General features: G+C 52.6%; 1 long non-coding RNA gene and 2 pseudogenes across 1 annotated transcript; 1 reads left to right on the forward strand and 2 right to left on the reverse strand.

Annotated features, from left to right (window-relative positions):
* Positions 1 to 642: 642 nt before the first annotated feature.
* On the reverse strand, positions 643 to 1230 carry LOC141579885 (fructose-bisphosphate aldolase A pseudogene; annotated as a pseudogene).
* Positions 1231 to 1553: 323 nt separating this feature from the next.
* Positions 1554 to 2075, reverse strand: LOC101053566 (fructose-bisphosphate aldolase A pseudogene; annotated as a pseudogene).
* A 3252-nt stretch (positions 2076 to 5327) lies between these two features.
* LOC141585321 (uncharacterized) lies at positions 5328 to 19249 on the forward strand. Its single transcript, XR_012518713.1, has 3 exons — positions 5328 to 5807; positions 15216 to 15396; positions 17551 to 19249. It is a non-coding gene; the product is annotated as an uncharacterized LOC141585321 (long non-coding RNA).
* The last annotated feature ends 255 nt before the right edge of the window (positions 19250 to 19504 follow it).

Consider the following 19504-nt stretch of genomic DNA (forward strand, 5'->3'; position numbering starts at 1 on the left):
GGCGGAGTATCCACCCAATGGTCAAGGCAAATGGAAAATGTCAATCCTAGCCCCCAGAATTCACTCTTTTTATTCTGGGCCCTAGGAAATATTTTTATTTTTATATTTTATTTTATTTTATTATTATTGTTTTTGAGATGGAGTCGCTCTCTGCTGCCCAGGCTGGAGTGCAGTGGCGCGATCTGGGCTCACTGTAACCTCTGCCTCCCAGTTCAAGCAATTCCCTGCCTCAGCCTCCTGAGTAGCTGGGATTACAGGCACCCGCTACCATACCCGGCCAATTTTTGTATTTTTAGTGGGAATGGGGTTCAGCATCTTGCCCAGGCTGGTCTTGAACTCCTGACCTCATTATCCACCTGCCTCAGCCTCCCAAAATGCTAGGATTACAGGCATGAACCACTGCGCCTGGCTTTTATTTTTATTTTATTTTTTTTCGCCTTAAATAGCTGTTTATTAGCAGTGTGCTGGCAAGGGTGATGGAGTTAGCCATTCACAGACAACACTGCACACCACTGTCACGAGGGAGGCAGAAGCATGGGCAAGCCAGCCTGGAGCTCCAAGGAGGAGGCCCCCTCTTCAAGAGAGTCTGGGAGGGGGCAGGGCCTGGAGTGCTGAGGGGCAGACTGGGAACATGTCTGCTTATTAGGTGTGATTAAAGATAAAGAGGGACTTACTGGCAGCAGCCCTGGCCTGACCGCTTGGAGTGTACTTTCCTTGTCAGGCGTGGCTGTTGGCCAGGGCTCACTTGCCATACTCCCCTGCACAGCCTTCAGTTTCTCCTTTCTTCTGTCCCAGGCCTTCAGGACAGAGGTCTGCAGAGCTCGGCCATAGGAGAAGTTCAGGGCCCAGGGCTTCAGGAGGGGGTACTTGTTAATGGCATTGAGGTTGATGGACACCTCCTCTTTGCTCTGGCCTCCAGACAGGAAGGTGAGCCCAGGGACCAGGGGTGGGTGGGGGGCCACTGTGCAGTGCAGCGCTGTGATGGTTGCTATGACAGTCTCCTGTGAGAAAACTTCTGTACCCAAGTGCAGGCGTGGCCTTGGGTGACCATATTGGACTTCAGCAAGGTGCCTTCCAGGTGGATGAGGTGGTCACTCAGAGCCTTGTAGACAGAAGCCAGCACCTTCCAGTTACATGCTGGTACTGCTTCAAGTCATGGTCTCCACTGGGGAGGATCTCAGGCTCCCCAATGAGCATAATGCCATTTTGCTGGCAGATGCTGGCATAATGGGTCAGGAGTTGGCATTTTCTTTTCTTTCTTTCTTTCTTTCTTTTTTTTTTTTTGTTTGAGATGGAGTCTTGCTTTGTCATCCAGGCTGGAGTGCAGTGGCGCGATCTCAGCTCACTGCAAACTCCTCCTCCCGGGTTCAAGCAATTCTCCTGCCTCAGCCTCCCGAGTAGCTGGGATTAAAGGCACCCACAACCATGCCTGCCTAATTTTTGTACTTTCAGTAGAGACAGGGTTTCACCATGTTGGCCAGGCTGGTCTTGAACTCCTGACCTCGTGATCAGCCCACCTTGGCCTCCCAAAGTGCTGTGATTACAGGCATGAGCTACTGCTCCCCACCGATGTTGACATTTTCAATGATGGTGAGGGCTGAGAGGGTGTATTCTCCAATCTTCAGCACATGATGCCACTTGGCAAAGTCAGCTCCATCCATCTTGTACTGGGCACAGTGCTGAGCACCCATCCAGCCCATGAATGGTGGTCTCACCATTTGTCCCTGCCAGCGGTACCACTCTCTTGTCTACCTTGATGCCCACAACACTGCCCTTGGATTTGATAACTTGGGGGGTGGTATGCCCATCATCCGCCTTCTGGTAGAGCATCTCATGGAAGAGGATGGCGCCCCTAATGCAGAGATTCACACGGTTGTCAGCTATCAGTTGCAGCTGGTGGTAGAAGCGCCAGTTCTCCTTGGTGTTCTCAGTGCCAGTGGACTGCAGCCCTTGGCAATGTTCCCAGTGGACTCACCTGCAGCCGGAACACCCTTGCCTGGAGCCACGATGCGGTGAGTGATGTCAGACAGCTCCTTCTTCTGCTTCCAGGTCAGTGCTGGATACTGTTAGGGCATGGTGCTGATGGTAGCAAGTTCCTGGCACAGGAGAGGGGTGAGTTTGCAGGGTGCGGCGGTGGAGGGTGGCAGGCCGGCGAGTGGACTCAGGGAGAGGACATGGCACTCATCGCTGAGACCCCTTCTCCCAGGAATTATTTTTAGCAGCACCCCTCCAAGAATATGAGGTAGCTCAGTCTGGGCAAACCTGCTGCTTTCTTCTTGGCCTCAGTTTCCACATCTGTCAGCCAAGCAAGAAATCCTGCATCCTTCTCAAGGAGACCCCTGGTGGACATAGGACACCTCCAACCTGTGGTGCTTCTGCTCCTTGAGGTGTCAGTGCCCTTCTCTATAGTGGTAGATGGGCACCAGTCTCACACAGTGGGTAGAGGATCTGGAAACAGTTCAGCTCTGCTCTGAAGGGCTGGAGGCATGAGCTCCAGGGTTACAGTGATGGGGCCCAGGAGGCACCATGGGAGATGAAATTTCAGGGTTGGCAGAGCAGAAGGGTTCTGAGGTCTCTGGCATCAGCCTCATCCTAACCTTGCCTTTGGAATCCCCTCACACTATGGCTGCAGAGCAAGGGGTGAGCTCTGGTTTGTGAGAGGAGAGAGAGGGGCTGGAGTGGGGCAAAGCCAATAAATGCTTCAGGAGGCAGGTCTGGAGTTGGGGGGCCTTGTACGGACCAGCAGCCCCCATCCTAGAGAGCAGAAAATGCCCAGAGAGCCCCAGGGGACCCCTGAACTCAGCCCTCTAGCCTGGCACCCACAAACTGTGACCCAGATAAGTTCTGTGTGGCCCACGTAGTGCTCGTTTTATAATAAAATGTGAATTTATTGTCAACATTTAACCAGCAGGAGATTTCTCATCAAACCTCAGATGTTCAGCTTCTTTTGAGAAATCAGCAGACCTGGAGCCCCTGGGCTGGCCCAGGCAGGGTGTGCTCTCTCTAATTCTCTATCAGCCCTCCCTTCAGTGAGTCCTCAATCCTCAGGAATGTAATGTCCAAGCAGCAACACCTCCCTGGCCTTGTAGGCATCAGTGTGTGTCCCCAGCCCTAAGCCATTTACAGCCAGGGAGACTAAGACTCAGAGAGAGAAGAGGACTTGCTCGAGGTCACACAGAAACTGATGTTTGGGTTGCAGGGGGACCCAGTTGTCCTGCTTTCTATGTCTCCCACACCGCACTCAGCCTCTGGAGGAGGGTCTGGGGTCAGGGGCAGGGGAATGATCTGGCTAGTTACGAGGGGCTCTCTGTCATCCCCCCCAAACCTCTAGAGGTGGATCAGGCAGATCAGGGCCCCTTGAAGATAGTGGGGCAGAGGCAGGGCCTGGCTGAGCCCTCTCCTGTGGCCAGCAGTGCCTGCCTCTGCCCCATCACCTTCAAGGGGCCCTGGTCTGCCTGATTCACATGCAAGGGCTTAGGGGGAGGAGGATGTGCAGTGTGGGGAAGCCTCCCTCCCTGTCCTCCTTAGCTGCTACGCAGACAGACATCAGCAAAGACGTCGTGACAGGCTGTGACCAGGGTGGACAAGGGTGCCAGGATAGAGAATGGCGGGATGGGAAGGGGGACCCACCTCAGGACTGCAGCCTGGTGTCAAGGAGATGCCACCTGGGAACAGTGGCCAGGCTGAGGGGCCCCAGTGAAGACTAGAGGGAGCCTAATGTGGAGGAGGAGCATGGAGGAAGACAGGGAGGCTGGAGTCAAGAGAGCAGGGGAGAGGGAGGGGTGTGTGGCAGAGGCAGGCAAGGAGACGTTAGCATCTCATCATCATCAACAGTGTAATTATCCACCAATTCGGGGACCTTATTTCTCTCTGGCCCTGTTGGCATTTAAAGGCCTACCCAGGACCCCTTCTACCCAGACATGAGGGAGCTGGAACAAAGAGGAGGAGGAGTGAGGAGAGAGTAAATGTGAAGTGTGCTGGCTGGACAGGGCCAGTAAGGAGAAGGCCAGGGAGCATGAGAATCTGCTGAGCAAAGATGGCAGCAGCAGCCGCTGTGTGCAAATGTTTGACCTGGCTCTGTGATTATGTGCACGACCTCAGGTCCCCCGAACAGCTACCCTACAGATGTCTGTGCAATTATTAACCCATACAAGGGACAGAGGCTCAGAATGGTTAAGTTGCCCAAGGTTGTACAGCTAGCAAGTGGGGAGCATGGTGACCTCCTGGCCTTCTGCCTTCTGGTCCAGCATTCCACCCTGTGGGGGCAGGTGAAGAAGCTGGGAGGATTGAGGCTGGGGCAGCTTCAAGGGTCTCAGGTCTCAGGGGAGGCATTTCTCTATTTCTGGGTGACAGGACCAGTTTGGGCAGGCAGATGGGAGCATCTAGCCAAGGAGGCTGGCCAAGGCTCTGGCTAGCCGCCGGCCACCCAACTCAGGAGAGGTTGCCTACTTCCGGGAACTTCTGGGCAGCCAGCCACAGCCTCAGAAGGCAGGACTCCTTCCAGACCCCACACACTGGTGGACACTGCTCACTGTCTCTCCTCTGCACCTGGCCAGCAGCTCTGGGCCCAGTTGCACAGCATTCAGGACCCACAGCCTGGCAGAGGCCTCCCGCCCTCCTTGGCTCCCTCCGTGGAGGTTCCTAGAAGGAGGAAAGTGGCCCTTTTGCAAAGAGGAAAGAGTTTTCTGTAACCCTAAAACCCATCTCCAATGGTGGGTACCAACAGCCCTCTCCTCTCTGTCTCCTCCCTGCTCCCACAGCCACCCCCTTATTGAATGATCTGTGTTAACAGTAGTAGTAATAACAGTCACTACCAAATTGAATTGTGTCTCTACCGTAGTGTGGTACCAGGGACTGTGTGTTTCAACTCTCACAGGCCCCTCTGAAGCAGCCACCTGCAGCTCCATTCTCAGAGAGTGGAGGCAGCGAGCTGCCTAAGTTCAACTTCCTGCTCCATCCTGTATGCTCTATGTCCTTAAGCAGTTGGCATAGCCTCTCTGAGCTTCAATTTCCTCATGCACAGAAAGGGAGTGATATTTTCTGTACTGGCTAAATGCTGTGTGTCAACTTGGCAAGGCTATGGTGCCCATTGTTTGGTTAAATACTAGCCTAGGCTGGGAGTGGTGGTTCACGTTTGTAATCCCAGCACTTTGGGAGGCCAAGGCAGGCGGATCACTGGAGGTTAGGAGTTGAAGACCAGCTTGGCCAACATGGTGAAACCCGGTCTCTACTAAATACAAAAATTAGCTGGGCGTGGTGGCGGATGCCTGTAGTCCCAGCTACTTGGGAGGCTGAGGCAGGAGAATCGCTTGAACCCGGGAGGCAGAGGTTGCAGTGAGCCGAGATCATACCACTCACTGCACTTCAGCTTTGGTGACAGTGAGACTCCATCTCAAAAAAAAACAATGCTAGTCTAGATGTTGCTGGGAAGGTATTTTGTACATGTAATTAATATCTACAACCAGTCGACTTTAAGTAAAGGAGATTATCAACAATGTGGGCCTCAATCAATCAACCAAAGGCCTTCAGAGCAAAAACCAAGGTTTCCTGGAAAAGGAGAACTGCTGCCGCAAGATGTAATGTAGAAATATTGCCTGAGTTTCCAGCCAGCCAGCCTGCCCTACCAAGTTCTGACTTACCAGAACTTGGCTTACAGTCATGTAAGCCAATTCCTTAAAATCCAACTCTCTTTCTCTTTCCTGTTAGTTCTGTTTATCTGGAGAACCCTGACATACTTTCTACACAAGGTCGATGAGACACTGCCACTGTGATTGGCGGAGGAACCTCTTCCTGGAAACAGCATGCAGGTAATATTAGCTGTGGGCCCCAGATGAGGCCTCGGGAAGGTGACTTGTCCAAAGTTTCAGAGCTGGAGTCAGGATGTAAGTTGGGCCTGCCTACCCACAGCTGCACCTCAATCACTGGGTCCTTACCTTGTCACCCACCTCCATGTCAAGACCCTCGGACCAAGCTGCCTAAAGGGCTACTGGTAGCACCCTTTCTCCAGGACTTGCCTTTGAATTTTATTAAAACCCTCAGTCCCTGGTGTGGGAAGTGAAACCAGAGGCCATTGAGTCCCCATTGACACTGAGTCAACAGGTTCTTATGCAAGATTAGCAGGCTTGTGATGCCATCACCAACGTTCACCTGCCTTAGAGTCATCACAGCCTTGATGGGGCCTTTGGAGTTGAGAGTGAAATCAGCAAAGGAGAGCTAAGTAACAACCCCTTACCTTGAGGAAGCCTTGTTAGCCCTGCTCCTCACTCTGCAGACCTAATAAGCCTTAGCTTTGCAGCATAAACCTGGGATCTGCAGTGCAGAAGCCTGTGGGGTCCAGATAGGTGAGGACAGTGGGTACTTGGACCCCTGGGCTGAAGGACAGACACATTTAAGCTCTGGCCATTGTTATCCCTAGAAACAGAGCCTGGTGTGTCCAGGCCTTCTTCCTGTATTTCTAGAAGAGATTCATATCCAGATTTTTTTTTTTTTAAGAGACATGGGGGCCAAATACGGTGGCTCACACCTGTAATCCCAGCACTTTGAGAGGCCAAGGTGGGTGACGAGGTCAGGACTTTGAGCCAGGCCTGGCCATATGGTGAAATGGATATCCAAATGGATAAATAGGCTTTTTTGATTCAGCGAATGCTTACTGTGTACCTACTGTTTGCCTGGTGTTGAACTAGGTTCTGGGATGGCAGCTGTGAACAAGGCAAATGTAGTCCCAATTCTCACAGAGTGGACACTTTGGTGGGGGAGACAGATGTCCAGAGGAACATGCCATCCAGACACACAATCATGTTAGGGTGAGAGCTCACGTGGTGCTCTGAGTGACAAGGACAGAGGCTGCTCCGCTTGGAGGCTTGGAGAGGCCTCTCTGAGGAGGGGACGTTCAGGGTGAGTTCTGAAGGATGAGGAGCCAATTGGGCGATGATTGGGGGTGGAGCAGGCCAGAAGCTAACTGGGGCCCCAGGCTGGGGGATCTAGTGCCACACTCTTGGCCACCTCCAGCTCTGGCCACTATGCTTTGGAATATGAGAGGGTTGGAAATATCACCCATTCATGCCCAGTGCCAAGGAGATGTTGGATAGATCTGATTATGATTACTATTATCATGACTGAAATGTCAGCAAGGAGATATAGCAGAGAAGTTGGGAGGTTGTGAGCAGCCTGGGAAGCTGGGCTCCAGGTCCCCTTGGGAAGGGACAGTGTGGAGGAGCTGGAAGGCCATAGTCTTCCAAGCCCTCAGGCAAAATCTGGTGTAGCTGGTGGGAAGGGGGCATGGGGGCAGCTAAGGCAATCTGGGCCCAACTGAAGGGACGCTTCGAACCAGCCCAAGGGATGGGTCATATTCTGTGGGCTTTGGGATTACAGGACAGCTCTGAAGCCTTGGGACTCAACTCTGGCTCATTAGGATGATGGTGCCAGACCCAGCCTGGGGTTGGGGGAAGGCAGCCACAGTGTTTACTCAACCTCCAGAGCCCATCCGGCTTGATGCAGTGGCCTGGTTGTGACACCCCTCAGTGCTTCCCTCAGCTAACGGCCATCAGCCCACCCAGCCTCCAGGTTCCTCTTTGCTGAGCTGCCCACACCGAGGTCCACTGGGACTGTGCCCTCATTTCTCTGACCTGGGGAGTTGGAGAAGTTCAGCAGGGCTGGTGGCTCACAGGAGGTACCTAGTGGGTGAGCATTTGTCGAATGAATGAACGAACATATGAATAAACACATGAATGAGTAGAGTAGGCAAATAAACGATTATCTGTGAACTATGTGCAAGTGAGTATGTGTGGGTGAGTCCTTAGGCCCCAGAGATAGGGCCATTTGTGGGCCCAGAGATGGGGCCATTTGTGGGCAGGTTGTGTCAGCAGAGAGGTGAGTGTGGAAAGCTAGGGGCAGACGGCTGGTTAGCAGATGGCCTGGAGAGAGCCAGGGGAAACGGAGTGAGGCCATTTACTAGGTACCCAGCTGAGCCAGACGGGCATCTTCAGGAGCCTTCCTGGGGGAGGGGGTGTAAGTGCTCATGTCCCGATACTCTGCCACTCCACTGCCACCCACGCATATGCAAGCTCCCATGGGCTCTCCCCATGGGATAGGCCACCTCTGATCTCAGGCTGGTCTGTGGACTGTGTGGTCAGGAGTCAGCTGAAGCCCCTTGAAGCTGAGCTGGGTGGAGGCTGCAGGACAGACCCCCATTCCCCCTTCTGGTTCCTCTCTCACTCTCTTCCCTGGCCACCACATCAGAAGATGACCAGAGCTGTGCAGCAGAAGGTCTCTCACTCTACATTTCTGTAACCATATTTAGAAAATCATTTTCCACAGCCTGCCTGGTCTTAGCAGACAGAAAACTGCTGGCCACTCTGAAGTGACATTTCAAGTTTGGAGGTTCTTATGTTTGGAAGGACCTAGTGTCTCGCAGTGCAGCCTGCTGGTCACATTCCTAGGTGCACACCCTACGTATCTCTCAAACACATGCATAATCCCAGGCCCACAGGTGCCCAGACTCACAAACACCATTTGGACATGGCCACATGCTCAACTGCTCTGGTCAGAGGGGCAGCAGCACCATGTTACAGGTAGATACATGGTGTAGTCACAGTGTGCCCCGGGGCTATGACATTGTCACAGAGGCACACATGTGCAGCCATGGTGTGCCATGATTGGGATGTCATCATACATGGGGTCACACACATGAGCTGAGCTATGCAGGGCCACAGGGTTGCTCTGCTTTACCCCTCACCTCCGCCTCCTTGCAAGTGTGGCCTGGCTCCCTGGGATCACAATCCCTTCCCCTGCACTCATTCCTGATGAAGTCAGGTCCATCATGAGCCCCTGACTGGCTCTCCCTCTGCCTGCCTCCTCTGTGGCCATCCTGCTCATCCTGTGGCCTGTCCCAATGGCTCTGTACACACCTGAGAACTATTAAACTGACCAGAGCATGGACTAGGGAGAACCTGAGGGCATGAGAGCCAAGCTGTGTGACCATAACAGTCCTGTCTGCCTTTTGGACCTCAGATTCTCCACCTGTTTTTTTAAAAAAGTCATTGATACATAATAGTTGTACATGTTCACCTGTTAATAGAAGCATAGACCTGGTGATTCCAAGTCTCTTCTGGCACCCCTGATGAGGAAAGCTGTGGTTCTGTGGCCCCTCTCCCATTTCCTGGACCATCTGGCTTCTGCTTCACTTGAACTTTATGGGCCAGATGCCTCTTGCTAATGAATGGGCCTCCACTGAGATTTCCCTGGGAACAAAGGAGAGCTCTGTTGTTCTTGAGGCCTCAAAGGGGCCCCTGAGGCAGGCCTGATGCCTGGCTGTCTGCAAGGACCAGAGGAGTGGCTGCCCAGCCTGGAGGCAAGGGCTGGCTAGACTGACCTCCTGGGACCCACTTAAGCTTTCTACAAACAACAGATCATCTGGGCTAAGAGGGTGGTTCTCCTGGCAAAAAAAAAAAAAAAAAAAAAAAGCCTTCTAGGGAAGCTGCCTTGTGACTTGGCCCTGAGCTCAGGTAGGGTGGGGACCCTAAGCACCAGAGAGGTCATTGTTCTGTGAAGGCCAAGGCAGGGCCCCTCCCTCTTCCCCTTCTTGTGCTTGGAACCTTCCAGACCTTTGGGCTCCCAGGGAAGCCCAGGAAGTCAGTGTATGAGGGGCTGACACCAAGTCCTTCCAGAGTTTAGGGAAAGGTCAGTTGGTTTGTAATCACCCAAGTTCCATCAATGTCACCATGGGAGAGTTTCATGCATTTTTCAAAGGGCAGTTGTTGGGTGGTCACTCTGTGTTAGGTGCAGTGTGGGAGCCCAGAGAAATAAATCAAAATGTACCCGAAGTAGCATTTTTCAGTGTAGCCTATGTTCATGAAGTGGTCTTGGGAAAAAAAAAAGTATTTGATAGTCAAGTAAGTTAATAAAGAGTATTATAGCCAGGCACGGTGGCTCATGCCTGTAATCCCAGCACTTTGGGAGGCTGAGGCGGGCCAATTATGAGGTCAAGAGATCAAGACCATCCTAGCTAACATGGTGAAACCCCGTCTCTACTAAAAATACAAATATTAGCTGGGTGTGGTGTCTTGCACCTATAGTCCCAGCTACTCATTTCCCACATGCAGCTGACCACAGAACTCATTCTGCTCAGAGCATCTGTTGGGGTCTAATGGGGACAGAGTCCTCCAGGAGCCCTGGAGTGAGGCTGTTGGAGGGGTATAAGCCATCGCTGGAGGACTCCTATGATGCCATCTCTGTGCCCTGTCCCTGGGGTCCTGATTCAGCAGGGTGCCTGAAAACCTGCGTTTTTGCAAGTTCTCAGTTGCTGCTGTTGGACCACACTTGGAAAACCACTGATCTATCTCAGAGCAGCCAGAGTGACCTTTTTTTTTTTTTTTTTTTTTTTGAGACGGAGTTTCGCTCTTGTTACCCAGGCTGGAGTGCAATGGCGCGATCTCGGCTCACTGCAACCTCCGCCTCCTGGGTTCAGGCAATTCTCCTGCCTCAGCCTCCTGAGTAGCTGGGATTACAGGCATGTGCCACCATGCCCAGCTAATTTTTTTGTATTTTTAGTAGAGACGGGGTTTCATCATGTTGACCAGGATGGTCTCGATCTCTTGACCTCGTGATCCACCCGCCTCGGCATCCCAAAGTGCTGGGATTACAGGCTTGAGCCACCACGCCCGGCCCAGAGTGACCTTTTAAAAGCTAAACTGCGTGAAGTTCCTTCTCCCAGGGCTTGCCGTCACTCAAAATAGTAGCCAAGTTCTCACAGGAGTCCACAAGGCCCACCAACCTCATTAACATTCACCCACAACTAACTTTTCTGTCCCTTAAGCCCACCCTGCCAATCCCCACCTCAGGCCTTTGCTCTTGCTGTCCCTTCTGCCCATAATGTTCCTACCCCAGATGTTGGTGGGGGCAACCTCTTCCCATCCCCCAATTCCTTCACCCCTACTCTTGTACCTTTGCCTGCCCTGGCAGGGCAGCTGCTGGTCACATTCGTAGGTGCACACCCTCAATAGCTCTCAAATAAACACATAATCCCAGGCCCACAGGTGCCCAGAGTCACAAACACCTAAGTAGCTGGGCTTTCACATAGGAGCACACAGAGGGGGGTTTCTGGTCCCATGTACATCTAGCACCTTGGTAAGGGCAAAAGGGAGCACAGTTGTCCAGGCTGGGGCACTGGGGAGTGACCCTGTTGGCAGCTGTGTGCTCTATCACTGGTTCCGTGAACCTTTTCAGCACTGCCTTTGTCCTAACCTGGAGCACTCTGTGTTCCTGATGCATCTGCGCAGAGGTCATGGCAGTACAGATGAACTTAGCTCACCTAGCTGCCTGCAGTGATCCTGATAAGCTCGCAAGGTGTCCTGTGGCAGAAACCAGAAGGTTCTGAGTTGCGCAGGAACTCGGGCCAAGCCTGTCTTTTCCACTGAACCTGCATTGGCCCTGGCCTGGCTTGGGGGTGACCCCGGTGGGTAGCTGGGGGGAAATGGTTTACCTTAGGCCTGTCTGACTGCCAGATGCATAGGTGTTATGGAGAGGGGATGGGGGAATAGCAGACCCCGCTCTGACCTACTCCTCTGTTGAGTGGGGAGTGGCTGCCTATAATCTTCACTGGGAGGCCGGGCGCGGTGGCTCAAGCCTGTAATCCCAGCACTTTGGGAGGCCGAGGCTGGTGGATCACGAGGTCAGTAGATCGAGACCATTCTGGTCAACATGGTGAAACCCCGTCTCTACTAAAAATACAAAAATTAGCTGGGCATGGTGGCGCACGCCTGTAGTCCCAGCTACTCTGGAGGCTGAGGCAGGAGAATTGCTTGAACCCAGGAGGTGGAGGTTGTAGTGAGCCGAGATCGCGCTATTGCACTCCAGCCTGGTTAACAAGAGCGAGACTCCGACTCAAAAAAAAAAAAAAAAAACTTCACTGGGGTCCCCGCGGCCTGTCTGATTCTATGTCCTGACCCCTCTGTTCTGTGGGTGGGTGTGCTGGTGGCACACAGTCTGCCACTATGGTGGCACACAGTGTCTGCCACCCCATCGAGCCAAGGCTGTGGGTCTGAGTAGCCTTGGGTGTGGGGGCACAGATTCATCATCTGTGCATTTGCACATGATGTCGGTGGTGGCCTTGCTCAATATTCTCAAGGAATTTTCTGACGAGCAAAGCTTTGACTTTGGCAGCCCTCTGCCCAGGAAGCTGATGCCCTGAGCTTGGCTCTGCTGAGCAGGTGAGTGCAGGCTGAGGCTCCTGAGTCCCCTGTCCTGGCCCTCCTGGGTGGATTCCATAGGCTTTGCCTCCTGTGCATGTGTGAGGATGTGGACACATGCAGGGAAAGTCTGCCAGACTGAGCTCCCTCAGCCTCCCCTAATCTGCCCTTCTTTTTAAAGCTATCATTTTTTTGGGAGTTTACTATGTTCTAGGCCTGTGGTTAAATCCCTACAGCAACCCTATGGCCTAGGGTTGTTATAAAGATATATTCAAATCCTAACACCCAGTACCTGTGAATATGACCTTATTTGAAAATAGGTACTTTGCAGATGTTACTAAGTTAAAAAGAGTTCAGGCTGGGAGCAGTGGCTCATGTCTGTAATCCCAGCACTTTGGGAGACCGAGGCAGGGATCACTTGACGTCAGGAATTCAAGACCAGCCTGGCCAACATGGTGAAACCCTGTCTCTACTAAAAATACAAAAATTAGCCAGGCATGGTGGTGGGCACCTGTAGTCCCAGCTACTTGGGAGACTGAGGCAGGAGAATCACTTGAACCTGGGAGGCGGAGGTTGCAGTGAGCCGAGATTGAGCCACTGCACTTTAGCCTGGGCGACAAAGCGAGATTCTGTCTCCAAAAAGAAAAAAAAACCCACCAGAGTTCAAGCCAGGGATCGTGGCTCACACCTGTAATCCTAGCACTTTGGGAGGCTGAGGTGGGACGATTACTTGAGGCCCAGAGTTTGAGACCAGCCTGGGCAACATAGGGAGACCCCATCTCTACAAAAATAAAAATAAAAAATTGGCTAGGTGTGGTGGTGTGCACCTGTGGTCCCAGCTACTCGGGAGGCTAAGTTGGGAGGATTGCTTGAGCCCCAGAAATGGAGACTGGTGTCCTTACAAGAGAGAAATTTGGACATAGAGCCACATAGAGAAAACAGCCATGGCTGGGCATGATGGCTTATGACTATAATCCCAGCACTTTGGGAGGCCAAGGCGGGCAGATCACTTGAGGTCAGGAGTTCAAGACCAGCCTGGTCAACAAAGTGAAACCTTTTCTCTACTAAAAAATACAAAAATTATCTGGGTGTGGTGGTGCATACCTGTAATCCCAGCCATTTGGGAAGCTGAGGCGGCAGAATCACTTGAGCCCAGAAGGTGGAGGTTGCAGTGAGCCAAGATCACACTACTGCACTCCAGTCTGGGTGACAGAGTGAGACCTTGTCTCAAAAAAAAAAAAAAAAAGCCAGCCATGTGAAGAAGGAAGCAGGGATTGGCGTGAGGCTGCCACAATCCCAGGAACTCCGAGGTCTACCAGAAGCCGGAAGAGTCAAGGAAGGCACCCCTACCAGGGCCTTTGGAAGGAGGATGAGCCTGCCAACCCCTGATTTCTGACTTACGGTCTCCAGAATTTTAAGAGAATCCATTTCTGTTGTTTTGAGCCACCCAGTTCTTGGAAAATAATACACCTGGCTTCAGTTACAATCTCCATTCACGTGAGGCAGCTGCCACTCAGAGTTCAAGATCTTGCCTAGGGTTACACAGCAAGCAAACGTTGCCCCTGGGATTAGAGTCAATCTGTGCAACTCCAAGCCCGTGAGCCCAACTCTGCCCTATAGACCCCCTTGACCTGTCACCTTCTCTCTTGACCCCATCCCTGACCCTCTGCAGCACCCCACCCCTGTAAGCCTCAAGGGAGACCCCATTCCTTCCCTGATAGCTCCTAAAGACTCCCCCAGGGTCCTGGCTTCCCCAAGCTCCAGCCCCAGCTCCCTCCTGCTCTGCCCCAGTAGGCATCAGGGGTGCCTCTCTCTGTCCTCCTAGACCCCACAGCTACCTCAATCCTTGATACTGCTCCCAACTGTGCATTTAGGAATTCTGGTGCCTCACAGCCTGGCACTGCCCAGTGCTCCTGCTGCATCTCTGTACTGCCACCATCTCCCTAGGGCCGGGCCCCTTCCACCTGCTGCTCCTCAGGTCTCTAGGCCTAGGGGCCTCCACGCTCCCGCTTTGTTGAGGGTTTTCAAGCTCCTCCTGTCTCACCCCAGCTCCTCCATATGGTCCGTGCTGCTCTTTGACACTCTCCCAATTTATTCTTACTCTTCCTCCATAGCCCCTTCTACTCCCCCTGGCCCAATAACCATTAGACCCTTCCGGTGAGACTTGGCAACTCCCCCTTGCCACATTCTTTGGCCCTGTCCCACAGCTCCTGAATTTCTTTTTTTTTTTTTTTTTTTGAGACGGAGTTTCGCTCTTGTTACCCAGGCTGGAGTGCAATGGCGCGATCTCGGCTCACTGCAACCTCCGCCTCCTGGGTTCAGGCAATTCTCCTGCCTCAGCCTCCTGAGTAGCTGGGATTATAGGCACGCACCACCATGCCCAGCTAATTTTTTTTGTATTTTTAGTAGAGACGGGGTTTCACCATGTTGACCAGGTTGGTCTCGATCTCTCGACCTCGTGATCCACCCGCCTCGGCCTCCCAAAGTGCTGGGATTACAGGCTTGAGCCACCGCGCCCGGCAGCTCCTGAATTTCTAAACCTTGCCGAGACAGTGGTAACTGGCCACTACCCCTCCCTGAAGAGGAGTGCCAGTGTCACCCCACGCACACCCCTTTCAGCCCTGGGCTAGTCACTGCCACATTTAGGGCTTTGCGCAATCTGCCCAGCTCTGCTCCTTTTTTTTTTTTTTTTTAAGACAGAGTCACACTTTGTGGCCCAGGCTGGAGTGCAGTGGCTTGATCTCGGCTCACTGGAACATCCATCTCTCTGGTTCAAGTTATTCTGCCTCAGCCCCCTGAGTAGCTGGGACTATAGGTGCACACTACCATACCTGGCTAATTTTTGTATTTTTAATAGAGATGAGGCTTCACCATGTTGATCAGCCTGGTCTTGAACTCCTGCCTCAAGTGATCTGCCTGTCTTGGACTCCCAAAGTACTGGGATTACAGGTGTGAGCCACCGTGCTCAGCTGCTCTGTTCCTCTTAAAAGCCTTCTCTAGGTGTTCCAGCTTCTAGTTTCCCTCCCACAGCTCGATGTCCAGCCCTGCTCACAGCACTGACTGCTCCTCACAGGAATGTCCAGCTTCCAGCACTTCCCACTGCCTGCAGGGCAGAGACCAAGCTCACCTCTGTGGCATTCGAGACTTCCCTGGCCACTGTCCAGGCTCCTGTGGACAGCTGGGATTACATGTCGTGGACCGTCCGGGACAGGTAGGCACGTCTGCCCGGGGTCTCTCGACCTGCAAGAGGGTCCCAATACCTGGAAGAGGGAGTGCGCCTGGAAAATTAATAAAGACAGAGAGAAAGTGAGGCGTCTGGAGGGCTGATAGGCTGTGCCTAAACGGCAAATTTTATTTTTCAAAGGCCAGGAATAAATACACTTTCTTGGCTCTGGTTTACATCACAGCAAGAGGAAATGCAAATGTACATACAATAGAGAAGTCAGATATGCAATCAGTGGTTGTAAAAAGTAACAGAATTTCCTGTAATCACAAAGCTTGTTTACATCCAAACATTATTCCTCCTGGCTGCAGGTATCTCTGGTTTGATCTTGTTTTAGAACTGAGATGTGAAAAGATTTTCTGGTTTTGCTCATCAGAATATCTTTTAATGGGCCAGGCGCGGTGGCTCAAGCCTGTAATCCCAGCACTTTGGGAGGCTGAGGTGGGTGGATCATGAGGTCAAGAGATCGAGACCATCCCGGTCAACATAGTGAAACCCCGTCTCTACTAAAAATACAAAAAATTAGCTGGGCATGGTGGCACGTGCCTGTAATCCCAGCTACTCAGGAGGCTGAGGCAGGAGAATTGCCTGAACCCAGGAGGCGGAGGTTGCGGTGAGCCGAGATCGCGCCATTGTGCTCCAGCCTGGGTAACAAGAGTGAAACTCCATCTCAAAAAAAAAAAAAAAAAAGAATATCTTTTAATGGATTCTCCTTTGTCTACTCCTGACTCAACTTATCTCAACTTCCCCATTCAGGAGTCTCTGAGTCAGAAATCAAAGTCATCCCTTATGGTGGCATTTGCTTTGCAAATAGACAGTTAAACCATTATTTAGGTATAAGGCAGTCAGGTAAGTAAGGTTTAAGACTTATTCTTAAAGAGTCATAAAAAGGTTAAAAGCAGGAACCGGTTGCCGGCAGGGGGTGGGTCACTCGGCCTAGCAGCAACGCATAGTTTTAGGCCCAGACGATATTGTGGTTGATATTAGAAACTGATCATTCATCTTTCAGATCCTCTTTCCGGATAGCTCGACTGCCTCCAGTAGGAAACTGTGTTTGGGATCAAACTCACCGTATAGTGAGACTCACGCCTTTTGGGGGTCTCACACGGGAATGTTCCCCACAATTACAGGCACTCACCACCACGCCCAGCTAATTTTTGTATTTTTTGATAGAGATGGGGTTTTGCCATGTTGGCCAGGCTGGTCTCGAACTCCTCTGGTGATCCGCCTGCCTCAGCCTCCCAAAGTGCTGAGATACAGGCATGAGCCACCACGCCTGGCGTGTAATTATTCTGAAATCCTTTCCAGGGTTGGCTTCTAGAGGAACCCAAACCAAGATACACCGTCACAGGAGCACGTGCAGAGTCTCACATCAGCAGCACACACAACATGAACCACACAGAGCACTCAGAGACATAGCCATGCACACACAAATGCACATACAGACACAGCCAAACACACACACATGCATGCACACAGAGGTGCAGCCATGGACACACAGACCCAGCTGTACCCGCACTTGCACACCTGTGCATGCACACAGACACTCACATATGCAGACACGAACGCCTTCTCAGCTATGCATGCAGCCATGGTGCACACACCTTTATCCATCCCATACGATCAAGAGGGCAGTGGAGGGAACTGACAGGCCCCTCCCTCCAGGGGTCACAGGGATCGTCAGCTAGATTAAGATCTGGCTCCTGTGGCTATAGTGGAGGAGGAGCCAGCCTGAGGGAGGCTGAGCAGCCAGAGCCTCCCTCAGGCTAGGGGTGGGGGGGGGGGTGGAGGGCAGGGGCCCAGAGGAGAGGCGAGGCAGCACATGGGAGGTCGGGATATCTGAACCAATGTTGGAGGCAGGGTTTTCCCTAAAGAGCCGAGACACAGCAGTCTCCCAGGTAGAGCGAACAGCTTAGAGCAGGCAATGGGCTGGAAAGGTCTGACCCCCGAGGTGATCCTGGTGGGGTGGGGTGCAAGGCGAGGCTGAAGAGGTGGTGGGACAGGTGAGCAACGGGAAGTCTGACCTCATGCCAAGGGCATGGGGAACCACAGAGGGGCTTTGCATGAGGAAGCACACAGCCAGCCCCAGGAAGGCTGACAAGTGCAATCATCCCACATCTGTTGCCATTTTGTCTCTTCCAGGACCCGAAGACAAGGCCCCTTCTCTCTGGGGCTCAGTCTGGCCACTGCACAGGGTGGCTGCTCTGGCACTGACTGTGTGACTGACTTGTGGGGGTTGAGCCTACCTGGGACTCAAGGATGACTCATCAGAGGGAGGCCTTTGTCACCTGAATGAGCCCCTTGGCTCCTTGCAGCTGAGCTGGGTTGTGGGGGACAGGACAGTCCCTGAGAGGCAAGGGAGCTGATGGGCAGGAGGCCTCAGAAGTGAGTCTACAGCAGACAGGTCTTTTCTGTCCCACACCTTGTCCCTCCATGTTCCGGGCACCCATGTCATTGTGGAATACCTGCTTGTCTTTCTTTCAACACCCCCTCAACACACCAAATGCTTTCTCCTCCTCTTCGCAGAAACCCCTGATCCTGCCACCCGAGGGGCACTCCTGGTGCTGAGCTTGAACCCCTGTGAAGACACTCCCTGGCTCAACCTGCTTGGTGGCCCTTTTCCTCTCTGGCTTCCTTGGAGCAAGGATTGTGGTGCTAGTCACCTGCTTCTACTGAGGCAGGCTCAGGGGCTGGTATACACCTGCCACTCCATTGGAGCCTGGTGACCCCAGCACAGGCCCCGGCACAGCTGGCATTCCCCAAATGCCTGTGGAATTGAATCCCCTGTTCTCCACCCTACAGAAAGTCCCTGAGTGGAAGCATAGCTGGAGACGATGGGAGGGATTCCTTGGTGCTCTTAGGCTCACTGATTCTGGGTATGGATTGATCAGACAAATCTGGGTTACCCTTCTTTGTGCCGGTCCAGGGCCAAGTGTTCCGCATTTACCCATGACCAGCAGGGTGTGGTCCTTGCCTTCAGGGAGCTCATAGTCACGGGGTGGCGGCGAGGGGCGGGAGGGATGAATAATAAACTCACGATATTTCAGGAGTGAGGAAGACAGAGGCATGTGAGGGTGCTGGGGTGGTATCAGAGGACGCGTCTATGAGGTGATGCTCAGGCTGAGGCCTCAATTACCATTAGCCAGCAGAATGATGACCTAGCGGACGAACAGGGCAAACAGACAGATCAGCTGTGCAAAGACCCTGAGGAGGGCCTGAGCTTGGCTTGTGGGAGGGCAGTGAGGAGGCCAGTGTGCTATGATGGGGAAGGAGAGGCAAAGGAGGCCTCCAGTCACTTCCTCCAGGGAAACCCCTAACCACATCCATCCGTTAAGACTAGAAGGGCCCCAGCAAGCTGGGGTCAGAGCTGGGACTTGTCTAGTCTTATGTCCCTGGCCAGGGCATCATAGCCAGGTGACAGTACCCTTGCTCCTTGAGGGCAAGGCAGGCCTGTTTTTTCATAGTGAGGTCCCAGGACTACCACATCAGAATCACTGAAGGGGCATGTTACAAATACAGGTTCCTGGCCCCACCCAGACCCACCAAATCAGACTCTGACAGACCTGGCAATGGGCATTTATACCAGCTCTTCCCTGGATTCTGGAAACCCTGTGCTTGAAGCCCCCTGTGGACCTCGCCCTGACTGGCTTGCCCCATTAATGACCGGCTGAGTGATGCTTCTGTGACTCTCCTTCTCAAACTCATGTAGAGGAGGAAATGAAACCACAAATCATAAATGGGACATGTTCCTGAGTATCAGCCTAACTTGGAGTTAACTGGTCCATAATTAAAATATTAACTTGATATTAAAAAGAGGCTGCTAATGTCTGGTGCGATGGCATATACCTGTAGTCCCAGATACTTGGGAGGCTGAAGCCAGAGGATCACGTGAGCCCAGGAATTTGAAGCTGTAGTGTACTATGATCACACCTGTGAATAGCCACAGAACTCCTGCCTGGGCAACACAGTGAGACCCTTTCTCTTTGAAAAAAAAAAAAAAAAAAAAAAAAAAAAAGGCTGGGCACGGTGGCTCAAGCCTGTAATCCCAGCACTTTGGGAGGCTGAGGCGGGTGGATCATGAGGTCAAGAGATCGAG

Source organism: Saimiri boliviensis, chromosome 8, assembly GCF_048565385.1.
Source record: "Saimiri boliviensis isolate mSaiBol1 chromosome 8, mSaiBol1.pri, whole genome shotgun sequence".
NCBI classification, from domain to species: Eukaryota; Metazoa; Chordata; class Mammalia; order Primates; family Cebidae; genus Saimiri; species Saimiri boliviensis.